The sequence below is a fragment of the Gymnodraco acuticeps genome, unplaced genomic scaffold, assembly GCF_902827175.1.
Source record: "Gymnodraco acuticeps unplaced genomic scaffold, fGymAcu1.1, whole genome shotgun sequence".
Classification (NCBI taxonomy): Eukaryota; Metazoa; Chordata; class Actinopteri; order Perciformes; family Bathydraconidae; genus Gymnodraco; species Gymnodraco acuticeps.
The window spans coordinates 474,277-499,311 of NW_022990621.1; the positions used below are offsets into that span (position 1 = coordinate 474,277).

The 25,035-nt window shown below is 41.4% G+C and overlaps 1 protein-coding gene and 1 long non-coding RNA gene across 4 annotated transcripts in view; one reads left to right on the plus strand and one right to left on the minus strand.

Moving 5' to 3' along the window:
* The window catches only part of LOC117554635, a 68,085-nt gene extending 64,347 nt beyond the window's left edge, over window positions 1–3,738 (plus strand). Inside the window, exons 2-4 of one of the 2 annotated variants that reach the window (XR_004570295.1) lie at window positions 2,373–2,462; window positions 2,543–2,698; window positions 2,778–3,738. This is a non-coding gene — a long non-coding RNA (uncharacterized LOC117554635). Of the gene's footprint in view, window positions 1–2,372; window positions 2,699–2,777 lie in introns of both variants that reach the window. The other variant, XR_004570294.1, reaches the window with a different exon arrangement.
* dok4 (docking protein 4) overlaps window positions 1–25,035 on the minus strand; it is a 137,631-nt gene that overhangs the window by 107,678 nt on the left and 4,918 nt on the right. The window lies entirely within an intron of this gene.

Here is a 25,035-nt window from a genome sequence, read left to right on the forward strand (position 1 = left end):
AAAATCTGCCACTTCCTTACAGAGCCCCTCCTCCAACACACACGAACGTGCACATGACCAATGAGGGCACGAGATAAGTTAAGTCCTTTGAATTATTTTTGCGGTATTAAAATAAATAACGCTTCAAAATCAACAAATCTTCACACAAAACTGAAAAAGGCTCTACATAAATACGCAAACCAACCTACACTCCAAACTACAAGTAGGGCTAGGTTTAGTTGCAACAATTACACTTAGTGCATTCTCCTCTCCTCTCCTACTCATTTACTTCATTTAATTGGACAAAACACATCAAAAATGCTGAAAAAAACTGTGCAAAAATACTGCAACTTTACTGAAATTATTTAACAAGGTCTTGAAATCTGAAAACAAATATTTTGTTATTAACTTCTTTTGTTACTAACTTTCTTTGCACTTGGAAGTTGTTAAATCTTTTTACGTGTCTTCACTTGCTGTCTCTCCTTCCTCCCTTACAGCAGCCACCTTCTGGGGGCCATGTCCCTGTAGATGTTTATTACTTCACTGTGGATAACAGGAATGTCCTTCTCAATAGCGAGGAGGAGGAGGAGATCAGAAAGCCTCTCTTCTGTGCATTGGCTTCTGAGTGTGTCTTCCACCAGCTTGAGCTTGGAGAAGGACCTCTCCACTGTTGCTGTTGACACTGGAATTGTTGCGTAGGTTCTTATCATTTCCACCAGTGTTGGAAAGATATTCTGTTCACTGTTGTCTCTTAGTGTTTTGAATATCCCCTTCATGGTGCATGTGTTTGGGAAAGAGGCATGAACAACCCTGAGCTCTGTTTTCAACTTCTGCTCCTCTCCTCCACAGAACTCACAAAGCATGTGAACGGCATCAAGGGAGTCAGGACCCATTGCATCTTTGCCTATCCAGTTGTTGGCCTTGGTCAAAGTGTGGAGTGCATTCAGTATTTTACTGGACTCTGTCTCGCCATCTCCCCTAAATCTTCTTTTTAGTTCCTGAGAAAGAACATCTACGAATGAGTAGTACACCTTCCCTCTATAGTAGTCTTCTACTGACTGGAAGGAATGGCTCTCTGTGGCTGCATTAGTACTTTGCCAATACTTTGCAGGCACCCTCCTCTGCCTTTGCTGTCCTGAGGGGACTGTGGGGATGCTGATCCCAGCGGCTTCTGCCTTTTCAGTGGCACTCTTAAACAGTTTTCCAAACTGTTCTTCTGTCCTGAGGTTGGACAAGGTGTCCATCACTCCATCAACAACAGCATATGCTGTGGACAGATCAATGTTGCAGTTCTGTAGAGCATCAGAGGCAAGTGCAGTGACCTCAAAGACTGGAGTGGCGATCTCAAGGCAAAGGAAAAACTCAAAGTCTATGGCTTTAAGGTACATCTTGGCATCTCCAGCAGCAGTATCTGGAGGCTCCTGCTCTGTCATGTCAGTGAGGACCTTGACCACAGTACTCCTCACTTTAAGGAGGGCCTGCAGGGCTTTTTCTCTGCATGCCCACCGTGTGTCAGAGAGATTCTGCAGTTGAATTACACGCTCTCCAGGGTGCAGGGCCTCTTGGCATTTCACAAATGCAGTGTGTCTTTTTGTAGAGCTGGTAAAAAACACATAGAGCTTATCTACCAGGTTACAAAAGGTAATGAAGTGGAGGCTTGATTTTGCACTTTCAACTAAGACCAAATGTAAGCAGTGAGCTTGGCAATGCACATACAGAGCTTTGTTATTGTGTTTCAGTATTCTTCACTGCAGTCCTCTGTATTGACCACTCATATTGGCCGCGCCATCATAGCCTTGACCGCGCATGTTTTGGTAGGTGTGGATGGGCCGTGAGTCTATCCAACGTCGGCCGTCAGTTTCCTCGTGGGTCTGTCCGGGTAATATATACTATATATATATTGTTGTGTTCGGTCGCTCTGTGCTTAACAATGGTGAGAGTGAAATACAGTTTGTCCCGTTTGATGAATGGGACACGGTGTTGTTAAACTCCAGCCCCGGCGCGCGTGACAAAGGAGCATTCATATGAGCGTGCATGAAACGATAAATACTGAGACAACTATCTTGCGACTATCTCTTAGTGAAAAATAACCATCGTATATTCAGCCAAGCCACAGTAATAATGATTTATGATTAATTTGTCTTTTTTGAGGTATAGCTGCAGCAATAGCCTATAGACTTATGTTTACATTAAGCTTACTGTATATTATCGCGAGGACTGGATAGATTACCACGGAGCAGAGCCAAAGCTCATTGTTATATATTTTAGGATTTTTCTACATATACATGTTTAATTGTGTTATTTTGTTGGTAATGTTCAGTGTAAGAAATGTGAATATAAGTGTAACATCCTCAGAGACGGCACCTAAGTCCTATACATTTTAAATCCTGCAGACAATTTGTAGTGGAGTGGAGGTGGTGACCCTCAGCCCACGTGTCAGTGTCTTCAAGGAGAGATGGCCTGGTTTATTCAATGAGGCTCAGGTGAGAACGTTACGTTTATTTGTTTCCATTTCAACTCACTGTTGTGAGTAATGAGTGTTGTCCCCTATGCTCTTTATTAGATCAAGGAGGAGTTCCGACACATAACAACTCTTTCACTGGAAGACTTTGATGCTGAAACTGGATGGGTACACTAACACCACTCGCTCCAGCTGATGCGTGCCAAAGGAGGAGATGCTGGCTCCAGGATGCGCCCTCTTCTGAGCGCAATTGATGAGGTACATTTATTTAAATGTTTCATTCAAGAATATGAAAATGCAGAAATAAGTCTTCTCACTAAAATGCATTTCCTCACAGCCCCAGAGTGTTGGAAAAAAGGGATGCAGTGGCCAGGTGCCTGATTGAAGACCTTGGGGATCGCCAAGAAGACCTTTTTCAAGACAGCCAGATATGTCGTTAAAGACTGATCACTTCAAGATTTTAACGGAGTTATTTCGGAGGTTGCTCTGATACCGTTGTTTAATTTCTGTGATTAACCACTCTTACACCTAACAAATAAATATGCAATTTATTGCTGTAAATCTGTAAACATCTTATTGTTTTTATAAATGGTTTAGCATTCACAGGAAAATGATTTAGGGATAATGTACTGATGTGCTTGCTACTTAACATATGAAACCTTCTTTTGGTGTTAAAGTGAAATAAGATAAATAAAATCATTCACTGAAAAGTTATGTTTATGGGAAAGAATCAATTTAATGTCATTGATTAGATCGATGGGCAATTTGACTGGGCCTGACATTTTTTATATAAGTTAGAAATCTTTTTTTGTTTTTAATCGCTGCCACACATTTTTTCAAATCATTTAAAAAAAGTCAATCCCTGGTTTTATTGATTAGGCTTAATGCTAGACCACAAAGCCTATATTGTATAATAGCTTCTTGTTAATATGCCTAATTTAAAGTGAATATGCTTTTCTTTCTTTCTTTTCAACATGGAGGACGAGCATGACAACGTCGTGGACCAAACTGTGAAGGTGCTTGTGATCCATGATGCCAGGGACAGGGGACCAGCAGATGTGTCTATTGTCATAGAGGGAGACAGAGTTTTGTGCGGAGACCAAACAAAGGCATGCACATTGTTGATGGGATTCATCTACGCCAGGGGTGGGGAACCTTTTTCCTCTCAAGGGCCATTTCAATTTTTTCAACATCCTCCGAGGGCCGTACAAATTATTGACCTCTGCTTAAAAATCACAGCACATTCATTTGGCCTTTCTTTCATGCTGTGCAAAGAAAAAGCAACCTCTTAATCCAGATATCTCACCATGACTCACGCATGCATGCACGTGCACGGTTGTGGCATGACCACCAAACACAATGTCCATGGACATGATTTAAGAGGGGGGGACCTAACCTCCTCTAGGGGGGTCCGGGGGCTTGCTCCCCCGGGAAGATTTATTTTTAAATATTGAAGTTAAAAGCATCAATCTGGTGCACTTTGAGAGCAAAATGAAGAGATCTATGGAAACATCTCTCAACACCCATATGAAACAGAACTGTAAGCAGATTTACTTTTTCTTTATGGATATTTTACAAATCACTCTCCTTTCAAACTGTATTCTTGTTTATTAATAACAACTTTTTTTTACTGTCATATAGTATTTTATACCTGTTTACTTTATTATCTTGTTTTATGATAACTATAATGATCATATAAAGATGTGCCTTTACCTCACTGGTTGTAGAAAAAGCTTCTTATATTCGTTAGCATAGCTAGCTAACCAGATGCTAATAACAAAGTTATTGACTGTATGATCAGAATGACAGATGAACAGATCGCCACTGGGCTTACAACTAAGACACAGCCACGCAAAAACTGCAGTATGTGTAGCCTACCTACGGACTTATGGGTACTGCAATTTTTTGAAGTCCCGGAGCGACATTCTGATGCTCTCCGTCAGCACTGCACCCCTGTCAGACGAGACATATACTACGTGATGACACGTTAGGCTCGTGTTGTGTTCAAGGACCATGACCGTTGCCAGGAAAAACAGGCACTCACTTGTTTAATTATTTTGCGGTCTAGATTTCTTTAATTTTTTTGCGTGTGTTTATAAATTACCTCGAGTGCCAAACCAAATGGTCTCGCGGGCCGTATACGGCCCGGGGGCCGGAGGTTCCCCACCCCTGATCTACGCCCTCAACCTGGAATACCCCAACAAGCTCAAATACACATTTGAGGTATTCTAAAAACTGTTTTTGGAGCTTGATGGAGCCAAGCTGCTCAAACAGGTCCAGAGCCTCAAATAAACAATTTGTTCTGAAATGGAAGTGGACTTGTTTTAGTGCAGAGTGACACAAACACAAAATAATGTGATGTGGAGAAACCTTTTTCTGTTAAAAGTGGACTGTTTACTGGCACGTAAAGGTTTTCATATAGTTGAGTAAATTGCACTTGGAAGATGATGTTAATGTTTACAATTCCCATGCACTTTACTGTTAAAACAATGTGATTGTATGACTATTTTGAAGATTCTGCTCAGTGTTAACAATTGAAATGCACTTAACTGTTTAAATAATCTCAATGTATGACCATATTGCACTTATACATTTTTCATAATTTGGTCAATAAAATCTTGTGTGTGGCAATATATTGTTTACTGGTAACCTTACTAATAAAGTAATATTAATGTGTAATGTGGATCAATTAAGTAAATAGCTGCCTACGATTAGGAGTAAATATTACTCATTTATAAGTAATACGTTTTATTAAGTAATTCAGTTAGATTTTACTTAATTTCTTAAAGTAAGTCTTATATATTAAATATTAGTAACCTTTACCCAAAAACATTGGGTAAAATCTACTCAAAATAAGTGTGTGCAAATTGTTACCCCCATTTTATTGAGTAGATCTTATAGGTTGATTTTTACAGTGTACATACTGTCCTTTTCGGGTGAATACTCCAACCATGGCTTATTTTCATACCACATCTTTTGAAATGATCGGCCTTCAGCGTTTTTGGGAAATCTAAGGAGAGGTTGGCATGGTCCTCTTACAACACACATTTTCACATAGCTGACATTACATTTGAGATCAAAAGCTTGGTTGTGGGCGGGATCTGTTGGATACTTTCAGGATGCAATTTTTGATATGACCTCTTCTACACTACTGACAGTTTCCTCAACATCACCCTCTTCTATGGCTTCCTCAAACTCAACATTATCCACCGTTTCCCCTCCTGTGGCCTCTTCCTCTTCCACACTGACAGGGATTTCCTGATCATCTTTCGGCTCTGTGTCAGGTGTTGCCTCTAAAGCCTCCCCTTGTCTCTCCAATGTTGCTTGTGAGATCTCTACTGCTTTCTCAGGTGTAACACTTTCAACATTTGAGTTATCTGTTCTCTCTTGTGTGTTGCTGCTGGTACTTGGTTTTAACCATGCATTTAGAGATGTGATACTCTTGGCTGTTTTCTGGCGCTCCTTCTCCTTTTTCTGAATTCTTTCTTTTTTTGGCATTGTGCTGCAGAAGTGATTACAATAATTTGTTCAATTAACTTTTGTTTCACAAGTAAGTTAACCTTCAGCTTCTATAGCCAAGCAATATAATACTGAATTGCCTGAATACATCAATGATCCAATACATTTGTATTATTATTATTACACTTAACGCACACATAACGAAACATAACTGTTCAAGGACTTAATTTCAGTGTACCTATAAATTCCCTCCTTTCACATGAGGGTGGGTCGCTGTATCATGTAATGATTAAGATCTATCAGCAACAAACTAGTACAAATAATAGTTTATTAAATGAGCAGCATTTTTTTTTTCTCTTTCTGTGTGCTGTTAGTGTTTTGTTATTATTCTGTTTGTGTCTTTGTAACATGTATACATGTATATAAGCATGTATGATTTGAATGCATATGTAAATGTGTGTGTTATGGCATGTATGGCCAATATTGGTCTTTCATTACCATTATTACCTGTTTCAAAATTCATTGCATCCTATTTCATTGATGCTTGTCTGTAAGGGAGGGAGGGAGGGAGGGGGCTGGGGGTGGGAGTTGGGGGTAAACTGTCTCTTTGTTGATACCTTGTTCCACAGTATTCAACTGTGTATCAATCTCACTCCATGCAGGAGGTGTATTGTATGTCTGTTGTGCTCAAAATCTCGTAAATAAATCATACAAAAAAAAAAAAAAAAAATGAGCAGCCATCAATCGAAATGATGAAGCTACTGTTTAAGGCAGGACATTGCAGGCAAAAGGATCGTTTTTTCATGTAGGCCTACTTGTAATATTGCATGAAAATTAGCGCATTTTATTAGGCCTAGTTAACGCCTAATTTGCATATCAATGTGGTGATTGTGATGATACACATTTTACTGCATTCACCTGTAGTGTCTCCCCTTAAGTACAGTACATTAGCCTGTATGCCCATGATAAAACGCCTTAGCTAAACCTTGAGCTAACAACTTATCCATTAGCTAGTAGCCTTCCTTAGTTAACAATATTTGTTTGTCTTTTGGCTAAGTAGCTGTAAACTCGAGGCACCAGCAGCTTAGTTATTTGTTCATCACCACTCACCTTCACAATAGGCAAAGAAAAGCCGGCATAATGTGGGACAGTAAAGTGGGAGATGCTGCGTCTGTCTGTCTGAAGGGACTGCTGATGTCCGCACTAGTGATGGGAATTCCGGCTCTTCTTGGTGAGCCGGATCATTTGGCTCGGCTCACCAAGAAGAGCCGGCTCTTTCGGCTCCCAAACGGCTCTTCAGTTTACCACATATTATACCTTTTAATTCAATCAAATGTAGCCCTGTTTTGACTAATTATACACATATATCACTTAAATTATTCAATACAACCTTTGTACTGAAGTATTCAAAAGTAAAAATTACATGTTTAATATAAATGATTTGCTGTGGCAAATTGTTTTCATTGCATTTACAGACCCGTGTAACTCTCTGATATCACCCAATGAATGCACTGACTGGCTTGTAGAACCACGCTACACAAAAAAGATAGCAACACCTATAACAACTATTTAAAAACTAATAAAAAGGGGCTACTGTATTGACCTATATAAAGTATATAAATATAGTTTTTTTTTCAAAATACCAAAAAGATCCTGCATTTTAGCCATGCCTCATTTCGCTCTATTTGCTCTTTCCAGCGCTGTTTTTGCAGGGGGCTGATTCTGTGAGCTGCAGCTGACCACGTCCCCCTGCAGGAGAGGGGAGCGTGCTCTGAGATCAGCTGCTGGGCTGTCAGAAGAGGGGGAGAAAAAGAGATCTCCGTCCTCCGTGTTTTATTCTTATAGAAGTAAGAAGAGAAGTAATGGGGCAGAAACCCTCCTTTTTACGCAGCGGTCCAGACATAGACATCAAACGGCGACACATATTCAGTTGCCAGTTACTTTGGCATTAGGGCAGGGATATCTAGATACTTTCCAAGGTTTGACATAATGAATTGTGCTACTTTTAAAGCAAGCAACGATGTTTTCAAATCTGTAATCAAAAAGCTCCTCAAAAACGCTATCGAAGCAGTTCCTGCCGTTGCTACGTTAGTTCAAACAGTAACAACGGACTACTTTTCTTAGCGGATGCATGTCAATTTAAATCAATACATAAAACTATTTTTTAAATCATTTTCTAAATCCATAAAAGCATTTCAATTAATATTGGGAGTTACATTACATTACATTGCATTTAGCTGACGCTTTTATCCAAAGCGACTTACAATAAGTGCGTTCGACCAACAAAATACAAACTTGAAGAAAACAGAATCATATAAGTACATCAGGTTTCATAGAGCAAAAACATTTCAAGTGCTACTCAACTGGCTTTAGATAAGCCAGCCCTTTATTAGTATATAAGTGCTTTGTTAATAGTTATATCGCTCGAAGTGGAGTCGAAAGAGATGAGTTTTCAGTCTGCGCCGGAAGGTGTGTAAGCTATCTGCTGTCCTGATGTCAATGGGGAGCTCATTCCACCATTTTGGAGCCAGGATAGCAAACCCACGTGTTTTTGCTGATGGGAACTTGGGTCCCCTTCGCAGCGAGGGTGCAGCGAGCCGTTTGGTTGATGCAGAGCAGAGTGCACGTGCTGAGGTGTACGGTTTAACCATGTCCTGGATGTAGGAATGGCCAGATCCATTCGCAGCATGGTAAGCAAGTACCATTGTCTTGAAGTGGATTCTAGCAGTTACCGGAAGCCAGTGAAGGGAGCGGAGGAGCAGCGTGGTGTGGGAGAATTTAGGAAGGTTGAAGACCAGGCGAGCAGCTGCATTCTGGATGAGCTGCAGAGGTCGGATGGCACATGCAGGTAGACCAGCCAGGAGGGAGTTACAGTAGTCTAGGCGTGAGATGACGAGAGCCTGGACCAGAACCTGCGTCGCTTTCTGGGTCAGCTGGGGACGTATCTTCCTGATGTTGTAAAGCGTGTATCTGCAGCAGCGGGTTGTAGCAGCGATGTTTGCAGTGAAGGACAGGTTGTTATCTAGGGTCACACCCAGATTCCTTGCAGTCTGAGTCGGGGAAACAACAGAGGTGCTAATGTTGATTGTTAGGTCAAGAGTGGGACAATCTTTTCCCGGAAGGAAGAGCAGTTCAGTCTTGTCAAGGTTGAGCTTGAGGTGATGATCAGACATCCACTGAGAGAAGTCAGCTAGAGAAGCAGAGATGCGTGCAACGACCTGTGTCTCTGAGCGGGGAAAGGACAGAATTAATTGGGTGTCGTCAGCGTAGCAGTGGTATGAAAAACCATGCGGGCTAATGACTGATCCGAGCGAGTTTGTGCACAAGGAGAAGAGGAGGGGACCAAGAACAGAGCCCTGAGGGACCCCTGTAGTTCATTGACAAGGGTCGGACTCGGACCCTCTCCAAGTAGGTGCGGTCTTTGAGGTATGAGGTGAGGAGGGAAAGTGCAGAGCCTGAAACTCCAAGTGCTTGGAGAGTGCGAAGGAGGATCTGATGATTCACCGTGTCGAATGCAGCAGACAGGTCCAAAAGGATGATGACAGAGGAGAGGGAGGCTGCTTTAGCAGTGTGCAGTTCCTCAGTGACAGCAAGGAGGGCAGTTTCTGTGGAGTGACCTGCCTTGAAACCAGACTGGTGCGGATCCAGAAGGTTGTTCTGATGGAGATAGCAGGAGAGTTGTCTAAAGACAGCGCGTTCAAGTGTTTTAGACAGGAACGGGAGGAGAGAGACAGGCCTGTAGTTTATAACATCTGACGGGTTGAGAGTGGGTTTCTTTAGGAGAGGGTTTACTCTTGCCTCCTTGAGACTGTTTGGAAAGTGACCAGAAGTTAGAGAAGTGTTGATGAAATGGGAGAGAAATGGTAGAATATCAGGAGCGATAGTCTGAAGGAGGTTTGAAGGGATAGGGTCCAGAGGACAGGTGGTAGGGCGGGCAGAGGTAATGAGGGTAAGAACCTCACTTGGAGAGAGAGGGGAAAAGGAGGTCAGTGTGTGGGTGAAAGGAGGGTCTGGTGACCCAGCGGTGAGTAGAGGTGAGTCAGAAAAAGAAGAGTGAATATCATCAACCTTTTTTTCAAAGTGGATAACAAAGTCGCTTGACAGAAGGGAGGAGGGGGAAGGGGCTTTGGGGGGGGTCCAGGAGGGAGGAGAAGATGGAAAATAGTTTTTTGGGATTGGAATAGGAAGATTGGATCTTATCTTGAAAGAAAGTGCTTTTTGCCTGAGAGATCGAAGCAGAGAAAGAGGAGAGGAGAGCCTGATAGGTTAGGAGGTCGTCACGGTGTTTGGATTTCCACCATTTCCGCTCTGCTGCCCTAAGGACGGTTCTATTAGCACGCAGTGCATCATTTAACCAGGGAGCAGGAGGGGACTGACGAGCCTGCCGAGATGTGAGAGGACAGAGAGAGTCCAGAGAGGATGAGAGAGTAGAGAGGAGAGTTTCTGCAGCAGAGTTTGGAGGTAGGAGTTGGAACGAGTCAGAGGAAGGGAGGGCTGAGAGCACCGATGAGACAAAGGTTGAGGGGGAGAGGCAGGGCTCGACATTATAAATGGCCCGCTGGCCCGGAAGTACTATTTAGACACCCCGGGCCAGCATAACGTACTTTGCACTTGCCCGCTCGGGCCACTAAAAATATTTCTTTAAAAAAAAATGTTTCCTGTGGTATTGGTATTTTGACTAGCAATTTAGTTAAATTGTTTCGTTTATCAACGCTACAACATAGCGTTCCGTGAGTCGGTTGTCGTTGTTGGGGGAAAAGCAAACAGCTGTTTGCTGCGGAGCACAGCGCGAGCAGGCTCCCGTGAGCGGGAGCGCGCTCCTTCACTACAGACTATCGCGCCACCTAACCATTCGCCAACATATTTTTAATACCAGCGGTAGCCGGGCAAAAAACAATCTTCAAATAAAAGAAAGTCACGAGGAGTTAAAGGAGAGTGACAGGGAGTATGAGAAGAAGAGGGAGAGAAAGTCAGCTTGATCGATGGTTCTAGTGGTGCAGTGCCGCGTCCTAAAACCCTTTTATAATCTATCGATTAGATTTATGATTCGAAAATTATAAAAGTAGGGTAGACATGTGGAGATTATCCGGCTGAACAAAACGTGCATTTATCAAACAGGTTTGTTTTCCACAGACCTTATTTCCAGCTATTTTCCAAAACCCTGTGGAGAAATCCCATTGCTTTTTGTCGAGGAAACCAGCAGCTTACTTACTGGTTTTAGGACGAGTTACTGCACCTCTCAATATGATGGCAATATAAACAAGGTCTTCTGTCGGCTCTGTACATCAGCGACGTGCAGTCAGGGGAGGCAGGGGAGGCAGAGCCTCACCTGTCATACTCCTCCAATGTAACGGAAAAACAACTAAAGAAAAACTAAATAGTAATAATAATAAAATGTCTCCACTGATCTGTTTTGTAAATGTGATGTGATTTATGTATGATTCCAATCGCTTTTTATAGTCAAAATCAGCAAATTTGCCGAGCTCCGCTACAACTACGGGTAGCGATGAGAAGTGAGGCAGGGACGAGCTCTGCCTCTCGTAACTGGCTGGAGCGCGGGCACTAATTTAGCGCCAGGGGAGGCAGCCATAACCTCTGCCGCACTGAAGGGGGCGCAAGTGAGCCCACAGGTTCTTGTTGGTACTGTTATTCTACGCAGGGACGGTAGATGCGAACAACAAACTAGACTTTTGAAACTACAGGAAGATAAGGAGGACTTTTACAAAAAAGTAATAGAGATTGTTGTCCAGAAGGATAGCATGGACTTCATCTTCAAGTCAAGGTAAGACCACAATTGTAATGCAAATGGAATCTTACTAAGAAAGAACAATCCAATATTTAAATTGTGGGTAGGCCTATCCTTTTGTTGAACGGTCTGTTTAAAATGAATTGAAGCATCAGACTAAAAAAGCTTTTGAAAATAACCGAATATTTCGATTAAGGTCAAAATATAATAATTGTAAATCTGACTCTGAAAGAGTCAGTGCCTCACCAGCCATGAACCTCACCGCACGTCACTGCTGTACATCAATGCCGACCTATGCTGACAAGTAAGTGAAGAGTAGACAATATAAAGGTATTGGCAAAATGTCCCAGCAGTTTAGGATAATGAAGGTTCTAATCAAATCAATTACATAGCCATATGTCTAACTCCTGATGACAGGAAGGCAGAAAGTGCATTATACAAATAATAATACTCATAATAATAGCAGACATTTTTTAACAATGACCACAATATCATTATTTTAATAAACCAAATATGAACAATTGAGGAAAATGAGGAAGAACTGATGATTGAAATGTTGTAGTACAAGTAGTAATGTAGTTAGTGCATAAATTAGGCTACTATTGCAACAAATGTGTTAATTTTCTTCATTATTAGTCAATTTTTTTTTTTTTTAACGAATGCTCCGGGCCAGTGGTTACAATGGTGGGGCCAGTGATAATACAATTCCACCGGCCCGGAGGGCCAGTGGCATTTTACCCTTAACGTCTACCCCTGGGGAGAGGGAACGAAGGTTACGGTGGACAGGTGCAGGATGGGAAGAGATTAGTTCGTTATGTTTGGAAAGGGGTAGAGAGAATGAAATGAAGAAGTGATCGGATGTGTGGAGCGGGTTTACAGAGAGGTTAGAAGTAGTACAGTTCCTTGAGAATATGAGATCAAGGACATTGCCAGCTTTATGAGTTGGTGGGGACGGAGACAGTGAGAATGCAAAGGCGTTTAACAGAGATGTTAGTTCGTCTATCTTCCCTGTCTGGAGGTTGAAGTCTCCGAGAAGTACAGCGGGAGGGCCAGTTTCAGGGATGTGTGAGAGGAGATGATCTAATTCCTCCAAGAAGTCCCCCAAGGCGCCTGGTGGACGGTAGAGAACAACAATGGTTAATTGTATAGGATGGGTTACTGTGACGGCATGGAATTCAAAGGTGGAAGGAGTGAAGTTAGGTAGCTTGAAGAGGGAAAAGCTCCATTTGGGAGAGAGCAGGAGACCAGTGCCACCTCCTCTGCCAGTGGGTCTAGGTGTATGGGAGAAGGAATATGCTGTGGAGAGAGCTGCTGGGGTGGATGTGTTGGATGGAGTAATCCACGTCTCAGTGAGAGCAAGGAAATCCAGAGACTGCAGGGAAGCGTAGCCAGAGATGAAGTCAGCCTTAGGAACAGCTGACTGGCAGTTCCACAGGCCGCCTGAAACTAGATGTTGGATCTCAGTGGAGCATGTGGGATAGACGAGAGCAGGCCGGTTATATCGATTACGAGAGTCATGTCGTTACTTTGTTGAGAATGTGGCCATGTGTAATAAGCGGGATAATGTGCACATTGCATATTGCATAATGTGCCTTCAAGCCGATCTAGATCCCTCCGCAAAAAAAAAAAAAAACCTGGCTCGTTCGCGGGCGAGAGCCGGCTCCCGTCGTTCACTTAAAAGAGCCGGCTCTTTGAACCGACACATCACTAGTCCGCACGGCTGTGCGCGAGATGTGGAAGGGAGGGAGGGAGGGTAGAGAGAGCAGCGGAACTTCACAGTCTAATCTCCCTACCTTATATTTTTAGAAAGTGTGCGCAAACAGCAGTAGATTAGACCCTCCAGAAAAACGCGATTCTGCGATCGCATAATTTACCGCATAATCAGCAAAATGGCGCAGATTTTTAAAAGGGCGCATATTTATCAAAAGGCCGCATAATCCCCGCATTTTTCCACACAAAGTTAGAAAAAAAAGTTAACTCGTCTTGACGTGAAGTGATGATGATGATGCGACGTCATCAGCTCGTGCATCACAGAAGGTAAACAACACCGTAGAGTGAACGTGTGGAGCTCACACGAGAGAGAAAACACCAAGATGAAAAAATCTATTCCATCTCATTTACCAATGAACATTTCTGCTAAAGACCGGGCAAAGCATTACCCCGATGTCTTGCATGAAAGTGGGGGGAAACTATTCTGCACCCCGTGCAACTGTGTGTTGGAGCATAAGAGAAAATCTACGGTGACGACCCACTTTGATTCATTCAAACATTCGAAAATGCTTTCTGCTGCTTCAGACAAGAAAGCCAAACAACTCACGTTCACCGAGGCATCAACCTCCAAAACCCTTTCGAGGGCTACAAGAAACGAGGTGAGAAGCCTACAAGATTGAAGCTGGTCAGATAACGAACAAGTAAATGAAAACGGAATCAGGCGGAGAAGTGTGTGTGAGAGAGAGAGAGTGTGATTAAAATAGCCCAATTGCTTTTACAATAAATAAACATTGAATGTGTTTAATTGAATAGTAAAGGGGTTTAACGTTAGTGGCAGGTTGTGTGTGAGAGAGAATAAATAAGACAGCCCGATATTTAAAAAAAAATGTTTAGCATATTTCGCAACTTCACCGCATAAAATCACATAAAAACCCTGCATGTTTGATCGCATAATCAAGGATTTTAGCCCGCGTTTTTCTGGAGGGTCTAGTAGATACATATTCATTTATAATTAAAAAAAAATGGATGAGACCTCAAAAAAACGTTGAGGTCTATGTGTGCACGTGCCTGCACGGAGGGGGCGGGGAGTGTGGGACAGTGTTATTTCCTCTGGAGATGAGCCAGAAGCAGCCACGCTGCGACTACTCCTCCTCACCCACGTGACCAAGGAGATCAATCCAAAGAGCCCTTCCGTAAACATGGGGGCTCCCGGCCCGGGAGATCAACACGGTCCTTTTGGAACACAGCCCCACCTACTGTCAGCAGAAAGTATTACAAATAATGATTACAAAAAAATGCAAAAAATAAATTAAAATATATATAAAATATATTTTAAGATCATGTTTAATCATCTGATTCGTCTGTACATTGCTGTTTTATTCTGTGTTCTTCTAATTAGTGTCTACAGTGTGTGCCTATTGAGCTGTTTAGAGCCATGTTGGACAAAACCCGATCCTGCCCTTCCCTCTCACTGTCTAAGTGAACGGTGACTATAAAAACTACACTGCGCATGCTCAGAGTATTGTCCTATTTAATGTGTGTGGCAAAAAAATAATGACCATAGGGGCATAGTGCTGCCATCCCCACCATACGTCATCTCACATAATTCAGAGCTGATTGGCTGTAAGTACGTATGCCGCGAAAAGTGTGGTGTGTGAAGAGGAGACGAGAGAGCTGCAGTGAGGCATCCTAAAACCAGGAAGTAAGCTGCGCATGGCTTCCCTCCACAAAAAAGCAATGAGATTTCTCCATAGGATTTTAGAAAATAGCTCCAAATAAGATCTGTGGGAAACTTAGCTGTTAGATAAATGCACGTTTTGTTCAGCCGGATAATATCCACATGTCTACCCTACTTTTATAATTTTCGAATCATAAATCTATTCATTAGATTAGATTTATGATAGACTTTTGAAACTACAAGAACATAAGGAGGACTTTTACAAAAAAGTAATAGAGATTTTTGTCCAGAAGGATAGGCAAATGGACTTCATCTTCATGTAAGACTGCAATTTTATTGAAAATGGGATCTTACTAAGAGAGAACAATTCAATATTTAAATGATACAATTAAAAATGTTGGGTATCCTTTTGTTGAACTGTCTGTTTAAAATGAATTGAAGCATCAGACAAAAAAAGCTTTTGAAAATAATATTATATTTTGATTTAGGTCAAAATATAATATTTGTAAACCTGAAGAGTCAGTGCCAGTGCCTCACCAGCCATGAACCTCACTGCAGAAGCTATAGACATCCAAGTTGTTTGTGCCCCACCACTTTTGTACATATAAAAACGCCACTGTGTGGGCCTGCACGCGCATTCAGGTAGGCTCGCCCCGATTAGCCGGCTACGTTTACGTAACTCAGTAGGTGAAAGCACGCACAGCATGATAGAGAGTAGTACCCATAGAGTCCAGTAGAGAGCGGAGCCTGTGTGAAATATAACAGAATGTCATGCCTTTGACACAGAGCAGTGGATGGTACCGAACACACAGGAGGCCTCCGTATACTGAGAGATGTAAGGTGGCCCTGCAGGGTTCAGGTAGAATGAACACTGTCAGTCACTTTGATCATTTGTTTTGATTCAGCCATAATATGGTTTTAATAATAAACTCAACTCCTGTCTTTCGCCCCTGGTGTACTTCAACACTGTTTGAGTAGGAAGGGAATAATGGGAGTGCAAACCAGCTTTCAGAGGCACATTTATTATTGTTAAATAAGTTATGATAATTTAAAGAGTGGTTCATGTGAATTTAGAGAGAAACTATTTACTATGTGAAAAAAAGATCTTTCAAATGTTCCCAATGATTAGAGAGAGAAAGCTCTGCATACAGAGGCCATGAAAGGTTAACCCTAAACATGGGAACAAAGGTCTATTCCCTGTTTCCTGTAACCTGTAAGCATTATCCAATGTTACATCAAAGGTCTTCCTACTCATATGAGCATTAATACGTTTTTACAGAACTTTATCATGGAGCTAAAGGAATGATCGGAATAGAAACTCATATACTATATCTGTTTTTAAATAACTTTTTTATTATTTGTTTTGATGCTCAATGGGTCTGATCACAGTGACATACCAACCCAGTCTCACAAAAAAAACGTGTAATAACTAGGTTGGTCCACAACTTGGGACGTAGTATTTCTACAAAAACGCCTCTGAAATTGTAAGGTCCCTACGTTTTTTTTCACCATTCATTCCAATGGCTGGCGTCTATGTCATGTGATCTTCAAATTTCTCCCTGCAGAAAAAAAAAACATGTCCGAACTTTTTATTCTCGGTGGAAAATGCCTATTTTAAGGTTAGTTTGGTCATTAAAATGCGTTTTGATGTCATTTGATGCGAGAAATATGAGTTGTTATTTCAGATTATGTGTGCAGTGGATGTACATGATCTTTAGTTTGCTAGTTATTACGAAGATTACTTCAGGAAATTGTGTCCATTCAACGTTTTCATTGTTACCAAGGTGGTTGCTAGGGACGCTGCTATCGATATTATTTCTGTTATGTTGTGTAACTGTTTAATGGTCTTATCTTTATTGCTACCCCCTTCCCCGTCAATGTATAGTGTTGGTCCACAGCGCAAGCGTGTTAGTTTAACAAAATCCGCATCTAGAATTGTGGCATAGATACGTTATTTTCCCCTGTGCAATTCTCCATTTACTCAACAATAACACATAATTATCCTTGTGTTTATTTATTTGTTTGATTAATAAACACAAGTTGGAGTCCGTCAGGATCGAGGGTCGGAGCAGCTCATTTGCTTTAGAGAATATTACATCCGGAAGTAAGTATTCTCTCCGCTTCGCTTGACAAACCCCGTGATAGTCCTCAAGCTCTGTGATTGGATGTTTGAGTGTGCTCCGAGGGTTACGCCGAGCGTCGAACAGCACTTGAAATGGGATGGAACCACGGCAGACTGTCCAAAACTGGATTTGAACAGGTCCACCCCGTCCCCCCCCCCCCCCCACCCCGTCCCCAGAACTACACATGCTGGCTATTGTGTGTTTCGCAACATGTTCTCTATCTATGGCACGTCTCTACTGGGAGTTGTAGTTTTAAAAGACGTTTTCGTATTTCCCATAATAACAAGTTGCCAGTATTAAACTGTGTACATCCCTGGAGGTTTAGGGAATAGGAAACACTCAAATTTAAAACATATAATTAATAAATGGGTGAAAATTGCTTGTGCCCATAATGGGCAGCATTAATATATATACCCACATGCCAGCTAAGGTCAGAAGAGCTTTATTTAACAGCTGGTCTTATGTCTGTGACCCCTCCTGTTGTTCATTGATAAGCCTGAAACATGCACTCGTCAAGGTTCAGAGGCACATTTTGCAAATATGGCAGTAGCCATCGATCATCTTAAGATAAGATATACTTTATTGATCCCAAGTTGGAAACATTCACGTTACATCAGCATGTGTAACAGTTGTAAATATGCAGTGGTGTTTATTTGTAAATCATTTAGTATAATCACACAAATTCTGTGTTTTATATTTCATAATTCTGTGTTCTTTATTTATTGATTGTTCAATACCTGACAAGGTCGGAGATGAAAAACTTGGGTCGCAGGTTCCTCAACAGTGCATTACAAGACATCTATCAATATGTGTGTATACCTCCACCATTAAACTGTCATATTCTGCACATTTCTTATACTATCTACATACATCTTATATAAGAGTATAATACATATGTATAATATCAGTTAAAATAAGTGCTTAAACATACAGTAGTTAACATTGCTGGAGGTATACACAAATATTGATAGATGTCTTGTAATGCACTGTTGAGGAACCTGCGACCAAAGTTTTTCATTCAATGCAGAACTACACCATAGTTGTGTAGGCCTATATGATATGTCAATAAACCTTAGAAAATCTTGAAATCTTGAAAGGGATGTGCAAAATAGTCATTATATACAGTCTTTAATTAACTATTAGTAGAGAATAACGAGTAATGAATATACTTTATAGGGATCCTATTACTATCTAATAATAAAAATAATGAAATTCAATAACATGCTTTAACCACTAGGTGTCCCTTTCTATTAGCTGTGCACCTTTATGGTGTAAATACAGCCTATCTAACAATTGGATCAAATATAAAAGTCAGCCGAATTAGTGTTGATACTGCAAGGAGACGTATTGTGTGAAAATAAATGTAAGATGTTGTTTAATTGCTGATATATTTATGATCCACGTCACGTTTTCAGTGTTGGCGGCAGTTCCTCATGTTTGTCTAGAAGTCTTCTCATCAGGGCTCTATAAATAGAGAACTTCGGCAGATATGTAATATTTAATGCAGCCGAACCGTGTATTACAATGCCGTTATGTGATGACTTTCAAAGAGAAAAGCAAGCACACTCGGAATAAAGTATTATTTTATTTTTTTTTAAATGTTTCCGGTATTTGTTTATGACGATGTGATGTGAGATGTGAGACTGGGTTGGCAGAAACAAACAGAAATAATATCGATAGCAGCGTCCCTAGCAACCACCTTGGTAACAATGAAAACGTTGTATTGACACAATTTCCTGAAGTAATCTTCGTAATAACTAGCAAACTAAAGATCATGGACATCCACTGCACACATAATCTGAAATAACAACTCATATTTTTCGCATCAAATGACATCAAAACGCATTTTAATGGCCAAACTAACTTTAAAATAGGCATTTTCCACCGAGAATAAAACGAAGTTCGGCCATGTTTTTTTTTTTCTGCAGGGAGAAATTTGAAGATCACGTGACATAGACGCCAGCCATTGGAATGATTGGTGAAAAAAAACATAGGGACCTTACAATTTCAGAGGCGTTTTTGTAGAAATACTACATCCTACGTTGTGGACCAACGTAGTTATTACACGTTTTTTTGTGAGACTGGGTTGGTCTGAACACAGTGTCATCAACCTGGATGAGAGGATGCGCTGAATATGGGGAAATGTATTGTTTTGTACAAATGATCACAGCCCACACCCAGGCAAGTTTGACCTCCCCATTGACATTAAAAAATCTCATGTTGAATAACTGGTGCACAGCCTGATATATCAAGTAATTGTGTCAAAGCATATAAAATGTACAAGCTTCAATCATTTTGTAGCATCAAGACACTAATACAGTGATCTGCTGGAGTTATTATGTTCTGGATAAGATGACGGGAGAGAGGGGATGAGCGGCTATGGAGGCAGAAGAGGAGGAGGACGATGGCCCGCCTTCATCCTCTGAGGACGGAAAGCCGTGATGTGGAAACAACTGGTCTGAGCAAACAGACGGAGATTCCAGCGTGCCCTCTGACAGATGAGGAATGTGGCTGTCGCTCTAACTGCAGACCATCTCTCCCTCTCTCTCTCTCTCTCCCTCCCTCGCTCTGTCAGGGCCATTCAACCAGAGCCAGACTGCACCCACGATCCTTTGCTCCGAGGTCCAGCCCCCAGAGACAGAAAACAAGCACTGAGCAATGAGGTTGCAGAGCTTGTTCATTTGATGAGGAAATAAAATGTAAAAAAGCAGAGCTTCCCACAAACTAACGCTACATGTAAAGAGTAGAAGAAGAACACCACATCACTACACTGAATGCGTCACTTTTAGAAAACTGTACACGTGGAAATCAACTGCCACATATTGCCAACATGGTGACAACAAAGTGCTCAGGGCTGAGAGAAGGCCTGATCAAGACCAGGGTGAGGGCATGACACTGTTTTTTGTATTTTTGGGGTGTTGGCCATCCATCCTATTGGTTATATGTATATTGTACAATGTAGTTACTGAGATTTTAAGTTTTACAGCAAAATCAAAAGAAACACAAGAAGACAGACGATCTGACACACACTGCAAAGTAATACAAACTGCTACACATACTCTATGTGTTGGTAACCATCCCACATTGTGAACACTGTGTACACTTATACTGAAATGTGTGTTTTGAATGACAAGTTTGAGGGTTTTACTTCCTTTCAATTCTAATTTATATGATTTGTGAATCATGAGTCACTTTTCCAAAATGCAACTCCTATTTTTACATATTTATCGATGAGTTTATTACTAGGAACACACAGGAGAGCTTGTACTGATGTCAGTCAGACACTTCTCTGTAACGGCCGGAGAATTGACACACACATCTGCTGAGAAACCTAATAACACAGCCTCTGCCCAACAACTCTGAGTTTCTCTTGCTGTCTCTTCAATATTTAACTATTCCTAAGAGAATAATGCATTTGATAAGTCAAAGCAGCTCCGGATGTCCTTACTGCTCTGACACTGTGCGTCTGCTTTGTCCTGTGATTATCTGAAGAACAGATTGTTTTATGAATGAAAGGCAAGCCTCATCAACTATCAGGGACATACCAACACACAGCTGAGGGGAGAGAATGCTAAAGCTATCGGCCTGCAGGAGACAGAGGAGTGAGAGGCAATAGCTAAGAGGATGAGAACTTAAAGTCAAGGGCCATATGATCAAATGTAATTGGTAATAATTAGCATCCAATTGCAGAGTGTTGTAGTGAAGTGAATGTATCAAACCAACTAGGTAATAAACCTCTTCCCAATCCAAGCTTACTCATGGCACAATTCCCAATCAGCACACTGACACTATATCACACATAAATAAACTACAACAGCATCCAGTGACACATATCCATCATTAAACCAACCAATAAGCCCACAGCCCGCCCAGAGTCAGTGGTCTTACTCTACTGCCTTAGAACAGAAGGGAAACTAGAAATGGGGGTAGAAAGGCCACAGAAGGTAAACTACACAGCCCGAGTTTACAAGACTTCAGTTTTGAAAGGTTTGATTGGTATTAAAGATACAGTCCACATGGTACTTATCTTCTCCGCTATAAGGAGCTTGCAAATCAAATCCATTTGATGTGGTTTAATATTGTTAGCGTTATAGAGACTAGGTGATTTTTTTTAAGTGTTGATGAGTACCTGCCTAGGAACTGTAGATTAAATTATCTAAGATCTTATCCTGGTATAAATCAACTCTTCTCTTTTTGAGATCAATGATTTTATTGGGCATTGTTTAATAAACACATAATAATTATAACATTTATCTTTATTTAATTTATCCTGCCAATTCATGTTAATCTAGACTCATGTTCGTGTCATGTTGCTTTTGTTTTGCTATGTACTATATACGAGGCAGTAGGACTTTAGGTTGGGGTTCTCAAAGCTCAGAGGAACTGTCCGGTGTGGATGAGGAGAAGATTAGCAGCTGGATGGGTGGACAGCTGACTATGACGCCCATACAGTAGGTTACTACATGATGACACACTATCCTCTGTCCCTGAGCCATCCATCACTATGTCCTGTCATCGTCCATCTCCAAACACACACACACACACACACACACACACACACACACACACACACACACACACACACACACACACACACACACACACACACACACACACACACACACCACACACACACACACACCACACACACACACACACACACACACACACACACACACACAACACACACACACACACACCACCACACACACACACACACACACACACACACACACACACACAACACACACACACACACACACACACACACACACACACATCACACACATCACATCACACACACACACACACACACACACACACACACACACACACACACACACACACACACACACACACACACAAGCCACACACACACCACCACACACACACCCACACCACACACACACAACCTCACTGGGATTTCACTGAATATGTTGTGGATCGCTGTGTACTCATATCATTTCTTTGCCACTTAAGAATTTGTAATGAGCTAAGCAGAAGGTGATGTAGAGTAAAGAAATGGTCACATATACAGCTTCAGTTAGGCTAAAGGCTCTGACAGACGTGTGTGTGTGAACAAATGTGTGTGCATGTTAACACAAGTCTGGCAAACATAAAAAACAGAGCTCTGTCTTAAGTCTAATTGTCCCTTTGTGTGCATGTAAAAACAGGCTTTGAGTTGTAATAAGCTCAAATAACAGTGTGCAGGATGAGAAAAAACACACACACAAACACACACACTTGTAATGTTTCCTCACAGGCTCAGGTACATTCACTGAGCTCAGGTACATTCTTTGAATTTGGACACAGGGGTTATTTGGGTGTCAATGGTCAGATCATGCATGAGTTAAAAGATGACTCAACACCACACACCGTCACACTGTTGCATAACACAGGGAGGGAGGGTCACTGAGGTTTTTATTTCCATTCTACATGTTTTAAAGGGCAATTCTGATGTTATCAAAAATGCCTTTAGTTAAAAAATCCCAAATGGAAAGACAATATTGAACAACGTGGTAAAATCTCTCAATACTTTGAAACATCCTGTCACTGTCTGTGGCTCTCAGCACTAAGCCCGTTGGTTCTCTCAAAAGACGCTAGTCTTTAAGATAAGGATTTTAAAAACTTCAATTATTTAAGAAAGTTGAGCAATTTCCAGTGTTAAGAGAAGCTTGCTGGCGAAGCTACAAGCTGCTTCTTGAAAAATGTTGAAGTGGACCTATCATGCAAAATGCACCTTTGTACGTCTTTTATACATGAATATGTGTCCCCGGTGTGTCAGGGAACTCACCAAGTGTCAGAAAACACAACCCTCTCTCTTTTCCTCCATACCCAAATCTCTAAAAACGGGGCTGCAACGGAGCTGATTATTATTTGAATTTTTCTGACGTCAGAAAAGGGGTGCTCCGCCTATATGGGCAACTCTCCACCTATCAGGGGAATGAGAGATCGCTGGAAAGCGCTGGAGACGCTGTAGTACATATGCCAGGCCTGTAAGTGGCGCTGTAGTCTGCCACAAAAGCAGAATCAGCCCCCTGCAAAAACAGGGCTGGAAAAGAAGCAAATAGAGCGAAATGAGGCATGGCTAAAATGCAGGATCTGTTTGGTATTTTGAAAAAAAAAAAAAACAGACATGTTTCATATAGGTATGGCCCTACAATATATGTTTCAAACATAGCATGATAGGTCCACTTTAAGCAAAATACATGCCACCTGAAAGCAATAAAGTTATGCAATCTAGCATTTGGTCTTGCAAGCACGCTACTAAGTGAATAAAATCTAGAATCAGATAATTGGAATCAAAGTAACTTTAAATGGCAAAAAAATAAATATTGACTCTGCATTTTACCTACCATAATATTAGCAGCGGGATCACTATTAATAACATTATTTGTGAAAATAGCAGAATTCTTAAAGGGTTTATATAGATGTATCGTGTGCTACTTCCCAAAACTGATGATTTCCCAAAACGCTATAGTGTATGGGCCTCTTTTCAGGTGCGGATTAATCAACATTTCTTGCCAGATGATGTATGTAACTTTAGTCAACATAAACTATGAAACAATATGCATGTTCATGATAATAAAGTAACATCTCAGCCATTACAACAGTGAGGCTCATTTATGAAATAATGGAGGGCTGCGACACACAGAAAGATGTATCAGGCTTTCATTTTTAAGGCGGCAGTGGATCAGTCTGTATGGACTTGGGGCCTCATTTATAAACGTGGCGTACGCTCAAAAGATGGCGTACGCCAATTTTTAAGCAATCTTTGCGATTTATAAAAAACAAACTTGACGGGAAAATGTGCGGTCCTCCACGGACACTCTGACCCATGCGTACGCACGAAAACGGGAGAGATGAGAAACTGCGACACCGTTGGCAGAAAGAAGAATGGAGAAAAACATGTGAAAATAATACCATAAATAAAATGTTACCTCATTTATCATATATGAAGAATTCATTTGCAGAAATTGAATAAAGCCAATCTTAAAATGATTAAACAAATGCCTGTTTGAGACTCCTCAGTGCACACAAAAACATAACTTGTAGAAATAAATAAATACGGAAATGTTATTGAAAACCACCTTGAATATGTTGTGTATGACATGTATTCTCATAAATGACGCGGTAAGCAGGAGGACAGAATTACGTCTAAACTGACGCCGTTTTGCTTTTCTATAGGTCAGGGGTTTTCAAAGTGTGGGAAGGTGAGCCTCCCCTGAGAGAACATAAGAACAGCCGCGTCCCCCCTCCCAATTATTATTGCTATTATTATTATTAGTATTGTTGTTGTTGCTATAATAGAGGGGTATTCAATTGCATTTCAAAGAGGTCCAGTAAGAGAAAATGTCATTAAATGCTCTGTTTTCGCTGTCTACCTTTCTCGTCCGACTGTTTCTCTCTTCTTGTCTCGTCTCTGAGTTTGAATCTATCGTGCTGACTCACTGACTGCACCGATTTGATTGGCTGAGTAGCTGAGTAGAAGTCACTTTTCTACACGGACCACTATTGCGGTAAGCATGTTGTAACTTCCGGTTGTTGTTGTCACCTCCGGGTATCCCGTGTGCCTGTTCTGTTGCTGATAGCTTATTATCTTAAATGAATCGATCGTTTTAAAACTCTTGATCACGGCAACTGCCTGACGTTGTAATCACACGTTACTACAGCTTAAGCACTCACAACTCTCCTTCTCTTAGCGACTGTAACTCCACAGTTGCCTACACTCTTTTCGGGTTTGCTAACGGTAGCTACTTTAGCTTGATAGCTAGCCATGGCTCTTTCCCCACCCTCGGGTGCTATTTCCTGCTCTACCTGTCTCATGTTTGGTTACTTCCCTACCTCCTTTATTGGTACCGATACATGTGTTAAATGT